The following is a 19,630-nucleotide window of genomic DNA, read 5'->3' on the forward strand; positions in this document are numbered from 1 at the left end:
GATTTAGTTTACTGTACAGATAAAATTAGTGGAAGTGGTTTCCTGCTACAATCGTGAGTATTCAAGAAGCTTTAACAAACATAAATCATATTCTAAAGCCTCCATAAATGATAGCTCAAACATTAGAAATACTGGATCTGAGCTACCAAACTCCAGATAATCACTGGGTGGCAGCGAAATACTAAGAAATTCTGCAACTTCTCACTGCTGTCTAATGGTCCTCTGGAGTTTTGCAGCCTATATATGGTAGCTTTACCGATGTGGCCTCTTCCTGGCTAATAGTTCTGTTTGTTAGTGGTGAGAAAAGAAAGAAACAGTGAACCTAAAAGTCACAGGTCATCTGAGAAAATGAACATAGCTCATCAGAAAATGTAATAATAATAATAATAATAATAATAATAATAATAATAATAATAATAATAATAATAAGGAGGAGGAGGAGGAGGAGGAGGAGGAGGAGAAGGAGGAGGAGGAGGAGGAGGAGGAGGAGGAGGAGGTCATCTAGTCCAACCCCCTGCTCAGGCAGGAAACCCTATACCATTTCAGGCAAATAGCTGTCCAGTCTCCTCTTAAAAACTTCCAGTGTTGGAGCATTCACCGCTTCTGGAGGCAGGTTGTTCCACTGGTTAATTGTTCTAACTGTCAGGAAGTTTCTCCTTAGTTCTAGGTTGCTTCTCTTCTTGACTAGTTTCCATCCATTGCTTCTTGTCCTGCTTTCAGGTGCTTTGGAGAATAGCTTGACTCCCTCTTCTTTGTGGCAGCCCCCGAGATATTGGAACACTGCTATCATGTCACCCCTCATCAGTCTCTTACCATCTCAATTATTATGCAATTTCAGTGGGGAGCCTCAGCATCAATGTCCCTTGTGAGACAAGATTAGAATTTTTTCCCACGACCAGTTTTTTTATCCAGAAGTTCAAAATAGAATTTTGAGCAGCTTGAGTGCCTAAGTTCAAAAAAGCTTTCATTCAGAATTGAAGAAGTTGCCATTTTATTGCTCCAGTAAATCAGCAAATGAGTGAGGGCCAGCTTCCTCCCACTTTTTCACAGCTCCACTCCCTAACATTGACCACGGCTGCATTTTTTTGTATTTAAATTCAAACTTATTTAAATCAGTTTTGTTGCATTAACTCTCTTATTATAATTTTTATTATATTTTATTATATTATCATTATTTGTTACATTGTTCTTCCAGCACAATGCCTCACTCTGAGAAGAGAAAAGCTATGGCAACATAGCTTCAGTTCCTCTCCCACCTCCTCGAATGCCTCTGGCTACTTTGCTGCTTCAGCAAATACTATTTAAGTTTAGCAACAACTATTAGATATGAATTATTTATCTGTTTTGCTTGCCCTATTCCCACTGTCTCACTGGAGAGAACCCCCTTTCTGGTAGGAAATCATTCCTCAAATGAGGAAGAAAGGTATCGGACAAGAGAGCCAAAACAGGTATAAGAGCGTGGGAGGCCTGGCTGCAACGGTCCTAAGGTAGGCAGGTAAGACATCCCCTGAAAATAAGACCTGGTCTTCATTTGGAGGATATATATATATATATATACTGTAAGTCAAGGGCTACCTGTACTACTGTGTTTTCCTGAATAGTGAACAATAGTTCACTTAGTGACGGTTCAAAGTTAAAAAGCCACTGAAAAAAATGACTTATGACTGTTTTTCATACTTAAAACCATTGCAGCATTCCCATCGTCATGAGATCACAATTCAGATGCTTGGAAACTGACTCATATTTATGACGGTTGCAGTGTCCCAGGATCAGGTGATCCCCTTTTGTGACTTTCTGACAAGCAAAGTCAATAGGGAAGCCAGAGTCACTTAACAATCCATGTGACTAACTGAACAACTGCAGTGATTCACTTAATAACTGTGGCAAGAACAGTTGTAAAATGGAACAAAACTCACTTAACAAATGTCTCACTTGACAAAAAGAAATTTTGGGCTCACCTGTGGTCGTAAGTCGAGGACTACCTGTATTCACATAGAGAATCATAGCACTCGTATCAGAATCTATTCCAAAAGCTCTTGGACCAGGAATGCTGTGACTAAAAGCAGAGTAGCCCCATTCAAATGCTTCGAAGTATGAGGTTTTACTACTGAAGAGGCTTTGAAGGACTTGAGGGAAAAAATTATACATTATCTTGATGTACTTTAAAAGACACACACACATATATACACAGTTTCTCCATTCTTTTGTTCAGAGCCTAATGTTCCTGCACAAAGGACAGGCAAAGGAGACAGAAAATGTGAAAGCTTTTGCTGCCACTGCTGCAGCTGCTCTACTACTGCTTCCTCCTCCTCCTCCTCCTCCTCCTCCTCCTCCTCCTCCTCCAAAATCAATATAGATTCTGAATTGGTTCGGTTATTATCTGCTCAAAGGAGTCTGAGTCTCCATTCATTACTCATCTGCCATCAACACATAAGGCTGAATGTTCCTGGTAAACATACAAAAAGATCATTGCAATTACTTTCCTCATGCAGAACTGCATCAGCATGCATTTCACAATTATTATGTTTAGACAATTACTAAATAGTTTGAGTTTAAAAAAACAGGAGTTGGGGGAAAAAAATCTTCCCGTCTTCCCCATTTCAGGGTGTCTTGTGTTATGCAGGTATTTATCACACAAAAATACAAAACTGTAGTTTCCTGGATAGAATATGCACAGGAAATGGTTTGAAGCTAATTGGTTATCTCCTACTCCAAACACAAAAGAGAATTTGTTTGTAACCTTTCATTGCCTGACAACAGTCCCCAACCTTTGCGGCTTGGCAGCCCAGCTGAGGGGAGGAGAGGTGAACCCATGGGAGTGTGCATGTGCGCACACGCAAAGGTCCACTTATGCAAGAGAGAAGCCTTTGGAGCACAGTTTCGCACTCCCTTCAGACTTCTCCATGCCAAAAGCTTTTGCAAAGGGATGGAAGGCCTGAAGCAGCGCAAGATCGCTCCCCGGAAGCCTTTCATCCCTTTGCAAAAGCTTTTGGCGTGGAGAAAAGAAGCCTTAGGGGGCATGGTCTCATGCTCCTTCAGACTCACCAAGGTTGCCCGAGTCTCCAAAAGCAGATCAGGTGACTTGTGCAGGTAGCCTTGGTGAGTCAGCAAAGCTGAGCAGGACGTGCTCAGCCCACTTAGCCTCTGCTCTCCCTGCTCCACTTTTGGAGCATTGGGAGCAGGTAGCTTGGCAACCTGGCTGGTGGGGGGGGGGCGAGGGGAACTGGGCCACATGAGCAGCAGACTGACACACGCACATGTGCAGCTCCACTCAGACAAGAGAGAAGCCTTTGGGGTGTCCCTTGTGTGAGTGGAGCTGCACATACGCACTGGCCCGCCTCTTGCGCAGCCCAGTTCAAAATAGGGCACGGCCAGGTAGTGGGCTGCGGCCCGGGTGTTGGGGATCCCTGGCCTAAGGCAATGGAATACATATGTTTCCTTTTTAATAATTATATAGCCAGGACACTTGTCTCTTCCTTACAATATGCACATTGACTAATGTGACCTTGTCTCCTTTGAATACTTTGTAAGATCATCTTGTATTACATGTACATTCCATCTAAATGCCCTCCCTTTTCTTTTTTATTATTTCTCTATTTCTTGCCAAGAAGGTAGAAGTCCAAAAAGAGAACCCCACTCTGAATTTGACTGCCTATTACCACAGTCTGGGTTTAGTAATGGGCTTAGTGATGGTGTGCTTAGGGTAGACCTCATGATTTCTATGCAAAAGGTCTCAACTTTACTTTTTGGCATCTTGAGGCAGAGCCAAAAATACAAGGCTCTGATCTTTTAAAGTTGGAAGAGCTGCTGCCAGGTCATGTCAACAAAATGGAACAGAAAGACCAATGGTCTGACTCAGTAAAAGATGGGGGTGGGGGTTTCTATTCAGGAGATGTCCAACTTGTGAGACAACTTGAGATTGTCCAGGGCAAGAAATAGCTTCCATACTACTAAGTTCAACTAACTGTTTAAACTATCAGGCTAGATGTACGCTTTCCATACTTATTTTCTGAATGCATCTCAGTGATCTTTCCATTGTGTTTTGTAGGACATTTTCTAAATAAATAAACATTTTCTAAATAAAGAACATTATAGAAGAGGATGAGTTTTTATCCTTGAGTCTTCTGTGCTGCATTCATTGGTTGGGCAGGCAAAGATGTGGTTCTTTCACCTCTTTTAATTAGACTTATCCTGCGGCTGCTGGCTGCAGTAGGAGAAAACATCAGTGTTCTGTACCAGCCTGCTACCGGCCCTGCAGAAAAGGCAGGGACAACCCCTTTTACAAGAAGGCAAGAGGCTGGAATTACGCCTGCCAAATTTATTGCTACAAAAACAAATAGAACAAGACACAAACCAAGAAACAGGAGCTTTTCAAGCGGTTGCCTTCAGCAAACCAGCCCTCCCACGCATTCCCCCTTAAATACAGTTCAGGGCGTGGCTTCTCTCTGCCTCCTTCCGAGGAGCCCCATTGCCTTCCTCTGTTTACTCCTGATTGACTGCCTCCTGCGTCGGGCGTCCTTGAACAGGGCCAGCTGTGGGTCATCTTCATCCACGCTGTCAGGCTCACACAGCTGGGTCTGCGTCGTGACCAGATGAGAGGGGCCTGGCTGGGGGCTCTCATCAAGCTGTCCAATCCCCTCAGCAAGCTCTTCAACACCCCCCTCCTCCTCCTCCTCTGAGTCGTCTGACCCAACTGCCGAACCCACAGGCTGACCCTGAATCACAACAATCAGCCTCTCTTTGAAGCAGAGGTAAAATGGTGCTGGGGAAAAATTGGTCACACAAGGATACGTATGCACAATTTGCTATTTGCCATGGCTTGTTTTCTGTCACAGATTTTGGCAGATCTCTCCATTGGGATCCAATTTATCACTTGTTTCAAGCAATTGTGCTTGCCTCATCAGTTTCAGTGATGATATGGATAAAAGGTGATTAGACATGCCAATCATCGCTGGTGAATACGCTAGCACATTCTTCTGGATAGCATAAATAGCGATTTTCACAAAAAAAGAAAAAAATTAAATCTACTTAAGAGAGGAAGAGGTGAGTTGTGCTGAATCCAGAAAGGGAATGTTATGGCAGTGCATTATTTTTCTTACTATTTGTTACTGTATGTCTAATCAACAAATGCATACACAAATAACAAACCAGTAACATCACATTAGCAGCACCTATGCTAATGCACCCATCCAGCAGAAAGAATACCGAAAAGTTGGAAAACTGTCATTATAATGCTATACAGCCTGCCAGAACGCATTCAAGAGGTTAAAAAGGTGGTGTTCTAACACAGGTAATTATACGGGTATTGACAGTGCTTGTCAATATAAATGTGATTGATTGTTTCTGCCAGGGAGCTCTCCCCAGTTCAACAATCTGAGGACCCAGATTGTTGGGGGCAATAAGCTGACTTTGTAATAATGCCGCTTGGGGTGTGTGTGAAAGCCCTAATAAGCAGGCATATACATAGAATGAAGGCTACTGCTAAGCTTGTAAGCCGCCCTGAGTCTTCAGAGAAGGGCGGGATATAAATGGAATTAAAAAAAAAAAGATCTGGGGCAGGGGGGGAAAAGGAAAAACACAGGTGCCAGGGCAAACTCCTCAAGAATTAAACACAGAATATTTATCAGGCTGTAGAGATGGGAATAAGGAGAGAGAAGCAAAATGCTACCTAGGTATACCTCACAACATGATGGCAATGCATTCACATGGAGTTGCCCTTAAAAACCATTTGGAAGCTAACGCTGGCCCAGAATGTGGCAGTGCAGGCAACAGGCATGCCACAGTATGCCTGTATTGATTGCCAGTTGGCTTCTGGATACAATTCAAAATGCTGGTTACCATCTGTAAAAATCTTCATGAGGCCTGGTTGTTTAGTTTCTGTCCAACTGGTAAGATCTAGCAATACTTAGATGCCACTGAGAGGGATTCTGGAAACATATCTTCTCTGTACTGGCACCTACACACTGGAACAATATCCCCATCAAGATCCTTAGGACACCCACCTTAATAATGTTCTAGAAGGCAATGAAAACCTGAAGTTTTTCCCAAGTCATGGAGTCGGGTGGTTGGTAAGACCCTGTAAGAGAGAATGAGGTGGCTGGATGGAGTCACTGAAGCAGTAGGCATCAGCTTAAATGGACTCCAGAAGATGGTAGAGGACAGGAAGGCCTGGAGGAACATTATCCATGGGGCCGCGATGGGTCGGACACGACTTCGCAACTAACAACAACAAATAGTTTTTCTTCCTCAGATGGGTGCTATGAATAATACATATGTGACTACCAGAATGCCTAATTTTCTATTTGGATCATTTTCTTAGTGGAAGGAAAGAGAAGAGGATGACCAGCAGTAAGATGGATGGACTCAGTTACGGTGGCGATGAGAGCATCATTGGGAGACTTGAAAGTACAAGTTAGGGACAGAACATCATGGAGAAAAATCTATCTATATGGTCACCAAGAATCAAAGGTAATCAATCAATCTTTCTCTCAGCCAGGTTTTTCTTGGCTTCACTCTACTTTCTTGCTATTGATAAAAGAATCTTTATGTTAGAAACATAGCTAATACGTTTTATGCATCAAGCTTCTTTTGGAGGGGGAACAAGAAGAATAACACAAATCTGTTTATTTCCAAGATGACAACATTAAAAGCTGTGCCTGTTTTTTGAAGCGTATCAAAAACTAACATTGTAATCCAGAATTATTTATATTAATTAGATTCTTGTGCTTGCTTCAGTAGCCATTTTCTTTATATTTTCATTTTTCTTTCTTTTAATGACCCTGTAATCCTTTGCATTGGGTTGGAATCAGGCAACTGAATGGAGCTGAGCATTTACTGGCCATATGCCCTTCCTGATGCCTATGCAGAGTTCACAGCAGATATTTTCTTTTTGCACCCAGGGAGAGAAATATCTGCTGCTTGTTGTTGTTAGCTGCGAAGTCGTGTCCGACCCATCACGACCCTATGGACAACATTCCTCCAGGCCTTCCTGTCCTCTACCATCTTCTGGAGTCCATTTAAGCTCACGCCTACTGCTTCAGTGACTCCATCCAGCCACCTCATTCTCTGTCGTCCCCTTCTTCTCTTGCCCTCAATCTTTCCCAGCATTAGGCTCTTCTCCAGTGAGTCCTTCCTTCTCATTAGGTGGCCAAAGTATTTGAGTTTTAGCTTTAGGATCTGGCCTTCTAAAGAGCAGTCAGGGTTGATCTCCTCTAGGACTGACCGGTTTGATCGCCTTGCAGTCCAAGGGACTCACAGGAGTCTTCTCCAGCACCATAGTTCAAAGGCCTCAATTCTTTGGTGCTGCGCCTTTTTTATGGTCCAGCTTTCACTGCCATACATTGCAACTGGGAAGACCATAGCCTTGACTATACACACTTTTGTTGGCAGGGTGATGTCTCTGCTTTTTAGTGTGCTGTCTAGATTTGCCATGGCTTTCCTCCCCAGGAGCAAGCGTCTTTTAATTTCTTGGCTACAGTCCCCATCTGCAGTGATCTGCTGCTACCTAGGATCAAACTTACAGCCTCCTGATTGTGAGGCAAGAGCTCCACCTCTAAGGCCACCAAGCCGCCCCTTTCTTTATATTTTCAATTATGGTTTCAATACAGGATGATCTATAAGAGGGGGACTCAAGGAAGCCTATGTTTTTATATTCAAAGCAAGGATGTTTTATAATTCGTACATGCATTGATTAATTGGCATATTTATTTTGCAAAAGTGCAAAGTGATAACAAGGCTGCCATGATTTGCCCTTTGTTACAGGTCAACGGAGAACTGAGAAACAATTATCTGATGGCGGTGCTTTTTTATGTCCTAGCCTCTCATTCTCATGGATAGCATGATGTAAGTGGGCCTAGATCTATGTGCTCTTCCCATTCTTAAATCTTCTCTGCAAGATCACATGATAGGAAATGCACAAGCCCAAATTAGGCATTGCTTCAAAGTATTCCTACAATCTTTGAAGGGGTGGGTACTAATTTACATAAATAACTTATATGCTCTCTTCGTAATTTAAAACTAAAAAGATCATTTGCATTTCAAATTAAAAGCCAAAGTATGGGTTTAATTTGGCTGAGAATGTTTTGCTGAAGCCCAACACGTTTCACTAATTGAACTTTACAGTTAAATCTAAGCATTGCTGATGTCTATAGCCATGCATAGGTTAGAATTCTAACTTTGTAATGAAATTTTATTATTTGGTTGTTTTTTTCTATTTTGAAGTCCATGTTTCATTCCGGGTTTTCAGCCAGAAGATTAGCCCCTGGAAAATATAAATACTAATGGAAAAGTCCACATGAGATACATGAGATACATTCCCTAGTAATAGTGCTGCTAGGACTGTAGCTGAGGCTACTGAAATAACAAAATGTGTCACCAGTTTTCTCTGAAAAATCAGCTTTGGCTAGAATTTGAGTAGAAATGGCTCTAAAATAATGCATGTCAGGAAAATGGTACTACAATGGTTCTAAGAAATTGAAGATATTTCAGGAAAGAAAGCCAAAGTGATTATGAGGCTCAGCTCCCAAAGAATAATTACAAAAGCCTCTCCTTAAATATAGAAAAGTTGCATTAGGACTATCCTCAGGAATGGCAATATTCTTCTTTCTAGACTTTCTGTAGCAATGAAAAAAAAGTTGAAAAAAACCCTGTAACATGAAAAGTTACAGATGGGTAGGTATTTTTGTACTGCCTATGAAATGTAAGTGAACAAGTCATGATGATTTCATAATGCATAATGCACAGTGATTGCAGACGTTGCAAAAAACCACAAACCTCATAAAGTATGTTAGATTTTGTTCAACTCACTTGATAATGGACCATTAGAACACTGGATGGGAAGATGCACTTCCTTGGCTATTGTGATACATATAATTTATTCAATTACCTCTGTCAGATATTGATTGCTTTCACCCAAGGAATGAACAAACATGAATACAAACTTTATTCAGAAGCAGATGGCACAATATCCATGAATGATACAAGTTCAAAATACCTATGGGAAATCTAATTAGTTTTCATTTTATTATATTGTGCACTAATAGAATATGTACAATGTTAACAATGCAACTTCAAAATTAATCATGATAACAATATTATAAATAGTAATAACAATAAATACTTTTAAAGGTCCTGAAAATATGTTGCAAATTATTCAAAAGTTGTCTTTCTGCTGCTCTGTTAAAAATAATATCAATAGTTGACCAATAGATATCATTACTCCATTACTCGAGTAATTTATACCAATTTTGTTGTATAATTTATTTTAGCTTGCCCCCATGTCTTCCAAATCTCTAGAATGATGAATCCAAAATACCCTGGATATAGCCATACAGAATCCATGCATCTTTCAAATACCATAAGGCTAATCTCAAAACAGAGATTACCTAATGCTATTTTCTCAGTAAGAAGAAGCTTTATAGGCATCATGGCCTAAAGGTCCAGTTCCAAAAAGGCAGCTGGATCAGGGCCCTCTGTACACTGAGCCAGGCCTAGTCTAATTTCTCTGTGTTTTGGAGCCTGGTCCTTGGGCCATGACAATAAATGACTTTAAGGAAGGGGAAACTTCATTTTACGTAACTGGCAATTTTCGAAATAATTTCTCCCTTCAAACTGATTTTTCCTCTAATTAATTATTTATATAACAATTTTTTTTTTAAAAAAATGCCCCACCCCGTATTATTATGGAATATTTAATTATTTTAAATATAAGTCGTTGCTTACTCTTAGTGTTTTGCTATTTAAAGTGGAAACCAGTATTTTTTTAAATATACCTGTGTGGGCTGCAGCAGAAATTCATTTTTGTTCTATAAGAAATTTGTTCTTACTAATTTCATTCTTATTATGTGCTGAGTATGCAAAGTAGAAAGAACGCTTCACATCTTATTGCCCTCAGCCTATGCCACATTATTAATGATTTCTGGTTATGAAAGTTTTTCTTACTATATTCATCTTTGTAAGATCAAACACCTGCATTCATTTTGCAATTCGCATTTTCAACCCATGTAGTTTTCTGAATCACATTAATCTTCAATGGACTTATTATCGGGCTGACTATCCCTTGGGGAATGTAATTAAACGCATTCATTAATTCTCAGGGCAAGAAGGTTAATTACTTTTTAAAAATAAAAAACAAACCCAGCACTAATTGCCAATAACTTTTTATATGGAATTGATATTGCAAGCTGGTTTTGATTTTTATTTAATGTACCTTCTAATAACAATCTTAGGAAAAACTAAAAATGAAAAAGCCGGTGAGCTTTCATGTCAGCCTCACCAAGAATTCATAAACAATACAGTATAGCAAACTCTGATACTGGCATCAGACTTTACTATTGGCATCAGGCTTTCAGAAGAGCAAGCTTTGCTACTGTCTTTGGAATATCTTTAACTCAGAAATGTATACAAAACCACTTGACTACTTGGCAAACAAGAACTGCCTTTATACTTCATGTTCCTTTCAAAAGGTGATTGATTAAGCAGTGCAGGCACTTAGGGCATATCCATACTACCGCCTTAAGCTGCTCCTTTCCTCATACGAGTTTGATTCTCAGCTACGTTAAGAAAATCTTGACAGTCCTGAGACAGATCCTACACCAATGACATGTAAATTATTTAGTCCAGACAGTGGGCTATCATTTTATTCCACCAGACAATCCTGCTGCTATGGCTCCCATGCTTCCATTCCTCTTGGTAGGTCTTGTTCATCACATACACATACTTTACACACACACACAAACACACACACACACACACAGAGTTACAGTAAATTGCATATTTACACAAAATGTTAAAACATCAAAATGCACATATATGTAGGGATAACAATCAGCTTCAAAATAAACATCCATTTGTTGCAAGGACTAGTTGTAAAGTTACTTTTTCAATGCCATTAATAACTTTCCACAGGGAATGGGACAACTCGCCACAGCCAATTCGCTGCAGGACAATTTAACAATTCTATTTAATTATTTAAAATAAATCAAAATTATTTTAATTTTTGCCATTCGCATTTCATTCTGTCCCTCTTTTTGCACCCTTTCTTCAATGATTCTATTCCACCTTTTCTTTGATATTAATGTAACTCTTGTCCCGCAGTGAGTTTGTCCTGCGCCAAGTTGGCCATGGCAAGTTGGCTGCAGTAAATTGTCATAGACACCTTTGAACAGCGGCTAAGAGGGCAGTCATTAAGTATGGACAACCTGTACTTAGTTAAGGGGTCATTCCTTCCTCCACAAAGTAGCCGATGAGCTGCATTAGCCTATAATGAAGTATTATGCAACGAACAAAACATACAGTAGAGCTTGAGGTAACTTAGGGAGGCAAAGAGTACATTAACACTACAGCAGCCAGACACAGCTGGAAGTCTTATTTGCACAGGGAACTGTCTGCGTATGAAGCAACCTTATCCATTCTTGTCAGCTGTTTAAGGTAGACCAGACAAGAAACCAAAACCATGAATATGAACATTAATTTTGCTGAAAGGCTACAATAACAGAATCTTGCAAGTCAGAAGGCACTTTTCCCTCCTTCATTTTTATTTTCCAAAGCACTGGGTGGGGGGCTTCCTTCTGAGCTGCTTTCCATGCCTCCATTCTTTCTGTGGGCTGAGATAGCTTTGTCTTCTCCTTCAAAAAACAGTTGCTAGAGTTTTCTGGTGACATGGCCACCAGACAGTACACTTTGATTCCTAGACTGCAACCAGGTCTTCAGAAGGCAGATCTTATTTAGGATCCTTGATACAATCTAGGTGCTACTTTCTTCTAAGGTAAAAATGAGAAAAACCACGAAGCCATTCTTTCAAAAATAACAACACTGTGTAAAATCTTGATTGCACAAGCGTAATGTATTTGTACTACCTGTGCCTTTAGATTTTGTTTCATGGCTCTGCATTGAGTGGAAACTGGAAAGGTAAGCAGATTGGTCAGTGAGGAGTCAACAGTTGCACTCTTTGTCTTCCATATTTTGTCTTCGTGAAGGCTTGCATGAATTTCCATGCATATGTGTCTCTAGTGTTTTCCATTTTATTTTAGAAGATTCTTATGCCAATTTAACCCACTGCTTTTGGGTCACACCATATGTAGACTTCAATCCATCTTTTAAATCAATGGAACTAAGGCCAACACTGTAATTTATTGAAGTCCTTGGCTGCTTAAATACAACTTCATTATTGGTTCCCTAAGCAGTGAATGCAAGCAGATTTCCTCCACCATTTCAGTGCTGCTGTAGTTCTGCTTTGCTCAGTCTGAAATTACTACCTTATGTACACTTTCTGATAGTAAACCCAGTGAACAGAGCTAAGTTTACTTACAAATAGAAATGCTGCATATTTATGGTGGAATAAATTTTAAGATGAACAATGCTGACATAGAAATAATGGGCAACATGAAATCTGTTGTGAGAAATGAATGTTGTCTGAAAAAAAGAGGAAAATGAGAAAATAGGTAAAACGTCTTCTGCCCATCTTGTAAATTGAATGAAATAGAAATGGATGCTTAAGAAGTGTATGTTAAAATGGAATGGGTCCTAGACTAATGTGGAATGAATACAAATGTATGCTGAAGTGGTTTAGTTATCTAAAGGGAATGAATAAGGGTCAGATCATGAAACACGTAAGAATGAAGAGGAAATAAGGGTTGAGAGGAACACAGAAAAAAAAATAGTGATTCAGATGTCATTCATATATTCATTGTTCTCTATATTGTTTTCCCTGATTTCATTTTCCCTGATTTCATTAGTACTGAAACATTATTTCTCTATAGTTTATCATATCTTCTGGTTGTTACACTTTAAATAAATGGAGAAACACTACTTCAAATGCTACTAAACATTTAAATCTGAAAAATCACTGAATAACTTGAATGTCTTGAAGTGACCTTAAATAATGATCACTAGGAAACATTTAATCCAGTGGTGGGATTCAGCCGGTTCGCATCGGTTCAGTAGAACCGATACCTAATTTTTTTGTTGAGTTCAGTGAACCGGTTACGATAAATCTGCTCAAGCCTCCCCTGCCGTCTCTCTCCGCTAGCCCTGGTATTCCTCCGCTAGCCCTCCATCACCGCCAGCGCACTTTCTTGCGCACATTCACCACCCTGCATTGGCCAGCGTCTCCCTTCTCCGTTCTGGAAATGGCAGCCCCGTTTTCTGGCGCTTTCCTCCCAGCAGAAGGGAGGAAAGAAAGGATGCTTCATATGGAAAGATGCTAAGCTAAACTATGCCAGCTGGAGTTGGTGAGAAAGGCCAGACTCCCCTTCCCCAATGGTTCTGCAAAGCCCCTGAGAAGTGGATCCACTTCCCGCAGGGTTGGCCTTGGTACCTGCTTCGGATGGCAAACAGAAGAACTTTGCTCTTTTTCTCCAGGAGGTTCTTTGAAATTGTCCCCTTTTACTGTCATTCCCCCCTGGCTCCAAAACGGTGGAGGGGGACTAGGTAAAGTCCATCCTCCATAGCATGGCAGTCCGGCTTAGGAGGGGAGTGAAAGGGAAGAGGCGGGCAGGGAACCGTTTCAGAGATGCATGCGTAAGAACCAAGCTAGAGTGGGGGGAAGCCGCCCCACACACCTACCTGCTTACTTCAGGACCCCCGCCCCCAGGCCACTCCCCGCTTGGTGACCTCCCCTCACCAATTCAATGACCTGGCTGCCTGCTCGCCTCTTCCCTTTCACTCCCCTCTTGAAGCGAACTGCCATGCTATGGAGGGTGGACCTTACTTAGTCCCCCTCCACTGTTTTGGAGCCAGGGGGGAGTGATGGCAAAAGGCTCTGCCGCCACTGCACAACAGCCATGTCTGCCGCTGGAGGGGGTTTCTTTGGTCCCTGCCACCCCTGCTGCCCCACTTTGCCCTGCGGATCACCTGCCTGGCAGCAGCCTCCTCTGCCGCCGCCAACTCTCCCATGGCCTGCAGTGTGATGGGGAGGCGCAAGCCTCCCCTGCCAGCTCCCTCCACCATTCCTGGTATCCCTCCACCAGACTTCCATCACTGCCACCGTGCACCTGCTTGCACGAAGCAGCAGCCCATATAGGCTGCCTTCTTCCCAGCCAAGAAAGAAAGGGAGACAGACAGTTTACGGTAGCTTCCTTCGCCTCCACGACTGTCCTTAAGTCTTCCTTTCTTCCTTCTGCTGGTCAGCACTTTCTTGTTGCGCTGCATCGGCCGGCATCACTCTTTTCCATTCTGGAAATGGCAGCCCCGTTTTCTGCCACTTTCCTCCCGGCAGAAGGGAGGAAAGGAAGGACGCTTCGTATGGAAGGATGCTAAGCTCTGGGAAAACCTCCAGCTGGATCTGGGCAAGGAAGGCCAGGCTCCCCTTCCCTGATGGTTCTGTGAAGCCCTTGAGAAGCGGATCCGTTTCCTGCAGGTTTAGCCTCAGCACCCGCTTCGGATGGCAAACAGAAGAGCTTTGTTCTTTTTCTCCAGGCCCTTTGAAATCACCCCACCACCACCATCACCATTTCGCTTTTCTGCCTTAAAATCCAGAGCAGACACTCAGCTTCTTAGAAAAATCACACCGGTAGCTACCATATCCTCAGCTGATTAGGAGGAAAACATGTTTGCTATGGATTTTAAGGCAGAAAAGCAAAGGGGGAGGACAATTTCAAAGAGATGCTGGCCGATTCAGGGCAGCAAGAAAGTGTGTGCAAAAAAGTGCTGTGGCAGCGACAGAGGGCTGGTGAAGGGATACCAGGGCTGGCGGAGAGAGACGGAAGGGGAGGGTTGTGTAAATTTATCATAACCAGTTTGCCAAACTGAACAAAAAATTAGGTATCGGTTCTGCCGAACCGGTGCAAACCGGTGCGAACTGGTGCAAACCGGCTGGACCTCACCACTGACTCTCTCCTCTCTTAGCTGTTTATATTGGAATTACTAAATGAAGTATGAATGTCCTGGATCTAGCCAGCATTATACATTCCATACCATCACAGGCCATTAGTAAATACATACACAGGCATCCAGCATTAAAGGATTAATTTGAAAAATAAAACAATATTAACAACAACAACAAAAACAGTTGTGGGCAGTAGTAACAATAACTTCTAATTTTAGTAATAGGACCATAGTAGTTGCCAAGGTTGTCAGGTGCTATCGGCAGGTATAAAAATGTAAGTAATTCTGCTTAATTATTTCATATCAGATTGCTGCTAAAAACCCAGGAGGAACATGACCACTCCAAAAGCAGGATTTTGTTGTTAATTGGGCTTCTAAGGATGTACCTTATACCACAATCCTTTTGCAGACACTGTCTGACAAGAAAAAAAAATACAAAGAACTGGTATTTATTCTAGCAGGATGAAATTCAAGATGAATGTGATTACTGTGACCAGAAATAATTGTTGTTGAAACCTCCTTCTCCCCCTTTACATATAGCCAAATATGGCACAGAAAAATGAAATTATTCGCATCAGTATCGCTTACTTGGCAAATCATCCTGAAAGTTTACACGTGTTTTAGCCCCAAAGGCCAGCGTTCTAACATGCCCTTTTCTCCGCTGTTTCTCAGTTTGAGCCTCAATGCAAGCCATGTAATGAACCTGCAGAATTGCCAGAGATTCCTCAGAACCTGAACTCAATTGCTGATTCAAGATTCTAGTTCAATTCACTGGAGAGGAAGGAGTCGTGGGGCAAAAGGCAGTGGATCTTAGTGCCTAACGTTTATCAAATCTTGAGAGGAGTGCAGTCACAAATCACACATGGTAAACCTCTCTTTTATCAGAGAGTCACCCAGATGTTCCTTTTATCTTCAAATGAAACCAAAGTTAACATTTTGCTCTTGTATTTCACAGAGTGTCACTGAAAAGCCTACTTTAATGGCAAAACCAAGCCCTAGGTTCAGGTTGCATATGGTAATAATTAACAGCCGAACCAAAGGAACCTTATTAATATGTAATACTAACATGGTTATTAGGAAAAAAAAGAATATCATATAATACACACTATAGAACATGCCAGCAATCATGATATTTTCAGACATGTTTTAAAGCACTTTTATAACACTGCCACTGAAAACCAAGATATCAAGAGTGCAAAAACTGGATTGAAAAATAAAGCGAAGCCAGTAGAAATCTGTAATGGTTCCATTTATTAATATGTATATCACAAATACAATATCAATGCATTCTTGTTGGCATGCTTGACAGAGGCCTTATTAAAAAAATCCTAGGTTTTTTAAAAAGGTCTTAAACTTTTGCTCCCCATCCTGAAAAATATTCCACACATTCTTTTTGTTATTATTATTTTGATTGATTTGACAATGGATTTGGTGGCAACTTCAATGCAAAAGGAGAATGAAACAGAAATAAGGGTATAAGAAAAAAGTTGCGTTACAGCACAATCTGATTCATAATTTATCTAATCAAAGAAAGCAAAATTACCAGCTTCACAGTAAGCAAACAACACACCTTAGTAACGATATTACAGAAGATCAGATTCTGAGGCAAAATGCACTAGACAAAGGCCTATTGGCAAAAACACTAGGCATACAACACTGATCAAGAATGAAAGATGTAGCAGAATATCAACATATTAATTTCCCTCAACCAGATTTTGCACATTTATTTTCAAGTATTCCCCAAGTTATGTAATTGATTTTTTCTTATTTTGGGCAGTTGTTTGATAGGGGAGATTAGATAGACTGACACACTTTAGTAAAAGCTCTAAACAAAATCAAGAAATTAAAAACTTGATAAACCAAAATAATATATATTTTTCTATACAGGTTTAACATGGATGTGTGCAACATTTATTAACCATGATGAAAGGCTAATGGTGCCCTCCAGTCACTACATGCACAGCCTAATCATTGCTGTCAATGACTTACCTCCGCTAACTTTACAATGCAACTACTGTCTGATCAAGAACAAACATACAGTGCCGTCATACGCACAGTTGTTGAGATGGAGTGTACAGTACTGGATGCTCAATGGTTCAGGCTACTTTTTGTGGCACGACAGTACTTCACGGAATGGTACATTACGCATGGTACAAAGTTGAGAAAGTGTTGCCTTTATGTGTGTATACGTGTAGTTGTGTTATGTGTGCTCTAACATTCTTTAGAAGTCTTCCAAGAATTTTCTAGTTCCTGATTGAAAACAGGTACTGTATTTCACACTCCTGGAGATGTACAGAAAGAAAGAGAATAATACATTGTTTTCATTTCCATCAATCATAAGATTTCTATTAGGTAAATAAATTTTCTTCCAAGTGACTCTGATGGAGAAGTTAACTAATTCATCAAAGAAAGGAACTCTGGGAGCAAGCAACCTTATATATTGGTAATAGTTTCTCCTACACTACATCCTCAAGGGACATCAAATGAACATTTCTCCCTTGCACTGCAACTTTGGTGATTCCTTTAAGTGGTACTCCTGTAAAATCATGAAGGGAATCATCAATTTTTAACACATTTTTTGCCATATGGTAGTTGTCATTATGAATAATTAGGAACTCAAGATCTAGCTCTATTTAATCCATGGGAATTATATAATGTATACCACATGATCAATAAGTCCTGCATTGACTTCAATGTCTTAACAGTACATGTTGTGTCTGTATACAAATAACTGTTACTGGCAATGAAATTACAGTATTAGAATCCCTGAAAACGTTGGACTAAGGCTAGGCCAATGATATCACTGTTTCTATTTGCTCATGTCTTTGAATGTCCTGTACACAGGTTTCCTATGAATGTAAACAGTTTCTATGTCCTCAGGAATTCCATAATAATATAATATAATAATATAATAATATAATAATATAATATAATATAATATAATATAATATAATATAATATAATATAATATAATATAATATAATATAATATAATATAATATAATATAATATAATATAATATAAATATAATATAAATATAATATAATATAATAATATAATATAATATAATATAATATAATATAATATAATATAATATAATAATATAATATAATAATATAATATAATATAATATAATATAATATAATATAATATAATATAATATAATATAATATAATATAATATAATATAATATAATATAATATAATATAATATAATATAATATAATAATATAATATAATATAATAATATAATATAATATTTTTATCAATAATGGAGGATATTTGTAGCTCAGGATTGAAATGAGGGGTCCGTGGTGCTCTCTGAGCTTGGTTGTTTCCTTGCAGACATTTCATTACCCAAATTATCCAAATTAGGTAACATCATCAATGCTAGTGATGTTATTGGGTAATGAAATGTCTGCAAGCAAACAACCAAACTCAAGGAGCCCCGACGACCCCTCACATCTGTTTTTGTGTGTATGAATCTACTCCTCCACTGAATTAAAAGGGAATTCATTCAAGGATGTATGTTCAGGGCACTGACCTATGTGCTCATATATCACTTTGGATGAGGTATACAGATCACTGGGCATTTAGCATAGATCTAAAACACCGATGGCTTCAAAAGTAATAATCCGCATTCTGTGCCCAGAACAGACTGGCATGTAGTAGACTTGCTCTAAACACTCTGGTTCCATTTGGATCGTTTACTGTTGCATTGAGTTCCTGTTCAAGCTTCTGTTCTACTATGAAAGACGTGGACCAGCTTCCTTGCAGGGCATATTATCATAGGAGTAAGAAAACATGCATAGCTATGGTAAGGATCCAATTTCTCTCTGAATAGGCATGATTTATGCATAAGCTTATGCTCATTAAAAACACTCCTGCCTGAATGGGAATCAAATGGGTAGAAAGTCAAATCCAAGAGCACTCTAAAATTCTACTTTTTTAAAAAAAGAGTCAAATGAAATCATTTTTTAAAAATCAGTAGTTCTAGTGGCCAAGAATGTTTCGCAGGCTTCTCTGGATAAATTTCACCTTTTAAACTACATCTAATCCACTACTTACAACAGTTCATTAGTGACTGTTCAAAGTTACAAAAGTACTGAAAAAAGTAACTTATGACCATTTTTCACACTTACGACCACTGCAGCATCCCCATGGTTATATGATCAAAATTCAAATGCTTAGCAACTGGGTCATATTTATGACAGCTGCAGTGTACTGGAGTCATGTGATTGCCTTTTGCGCCCTTCTGACAAGCAAAGTCAATGGGGAAGCCAGATTCACTTGTCAACCGTATTACTAACTTAACCACTGCAATGGTTCACTTAACAACTGGGGCAAAAAAGGTTGTAAAATGGGGCAAAATTCACTTAACAACTATCTCACCTAGCAACAGAAAGTTTGGACTCAATTGAGGTTGTAAGTCGAGGATTACCTGTACTGATTTTAAACATGGGTTTAGGGTTGCCAAGTTTTATAGTGATAGGAATGAGACCACACATTCCAGAATATCAGCAGGGGTAGTATTTTAAAATGGCATTTTTGTCTATTAATTTAAAATTAAAAAAATAGAAAATCGTATTATAAGATGGTCACCTACAGAATGCTTTTTATTGTTCCGCTTTATCATTAATGCAATTCATTAATGCCATTCAGCACTGACTGTGTTTTCATTGATATTAACCACCCAGAATAACATTGGCTGAGGCTGATGGGAGTTGTGTTGACTGCAATTAAAAGGCCAGGCTGGGGCGAGCAGCTATAAAATCTATCTTTCTCCAAATGGAAAGCAAAACATTTGCC

The 19,630-nt window shown here is 39.8% G+C and overlaps 1 protein-coding gene across 1 annotated transcript in view; it reads right to left on the reverse strand.

Annotated features, from left to right (window-relative positions):
• Positions 1-16,072: 16,072 nt before the first annotated feature.
• Positions 16,073-19,630, reverse strand: part of TSPAN7 (tetraspanin 7) — a 112,077-nt gene continuing 108,519 nt past the window's right edge. Inside the window, exon 8 of the mRNA XM_081327947.1 lies at positions 16,073-17,105. The gene's annotated coding sequence lies outside the window, so the exon portion shown is untranslated. The remainder of the gene's footprint in view (positions 17,106-19,630) is intronic.

This window comes from Vipera berus (assembly GCF_964194415.1).
Source record: "Vipera berus genome assembly, chromosome: 4".
Lineage (NCBI taxonomy): Eukaryota > Metazoa > Chordata > Lepidosauria > Squamata > Viperidae > Vipera > Vipera berus.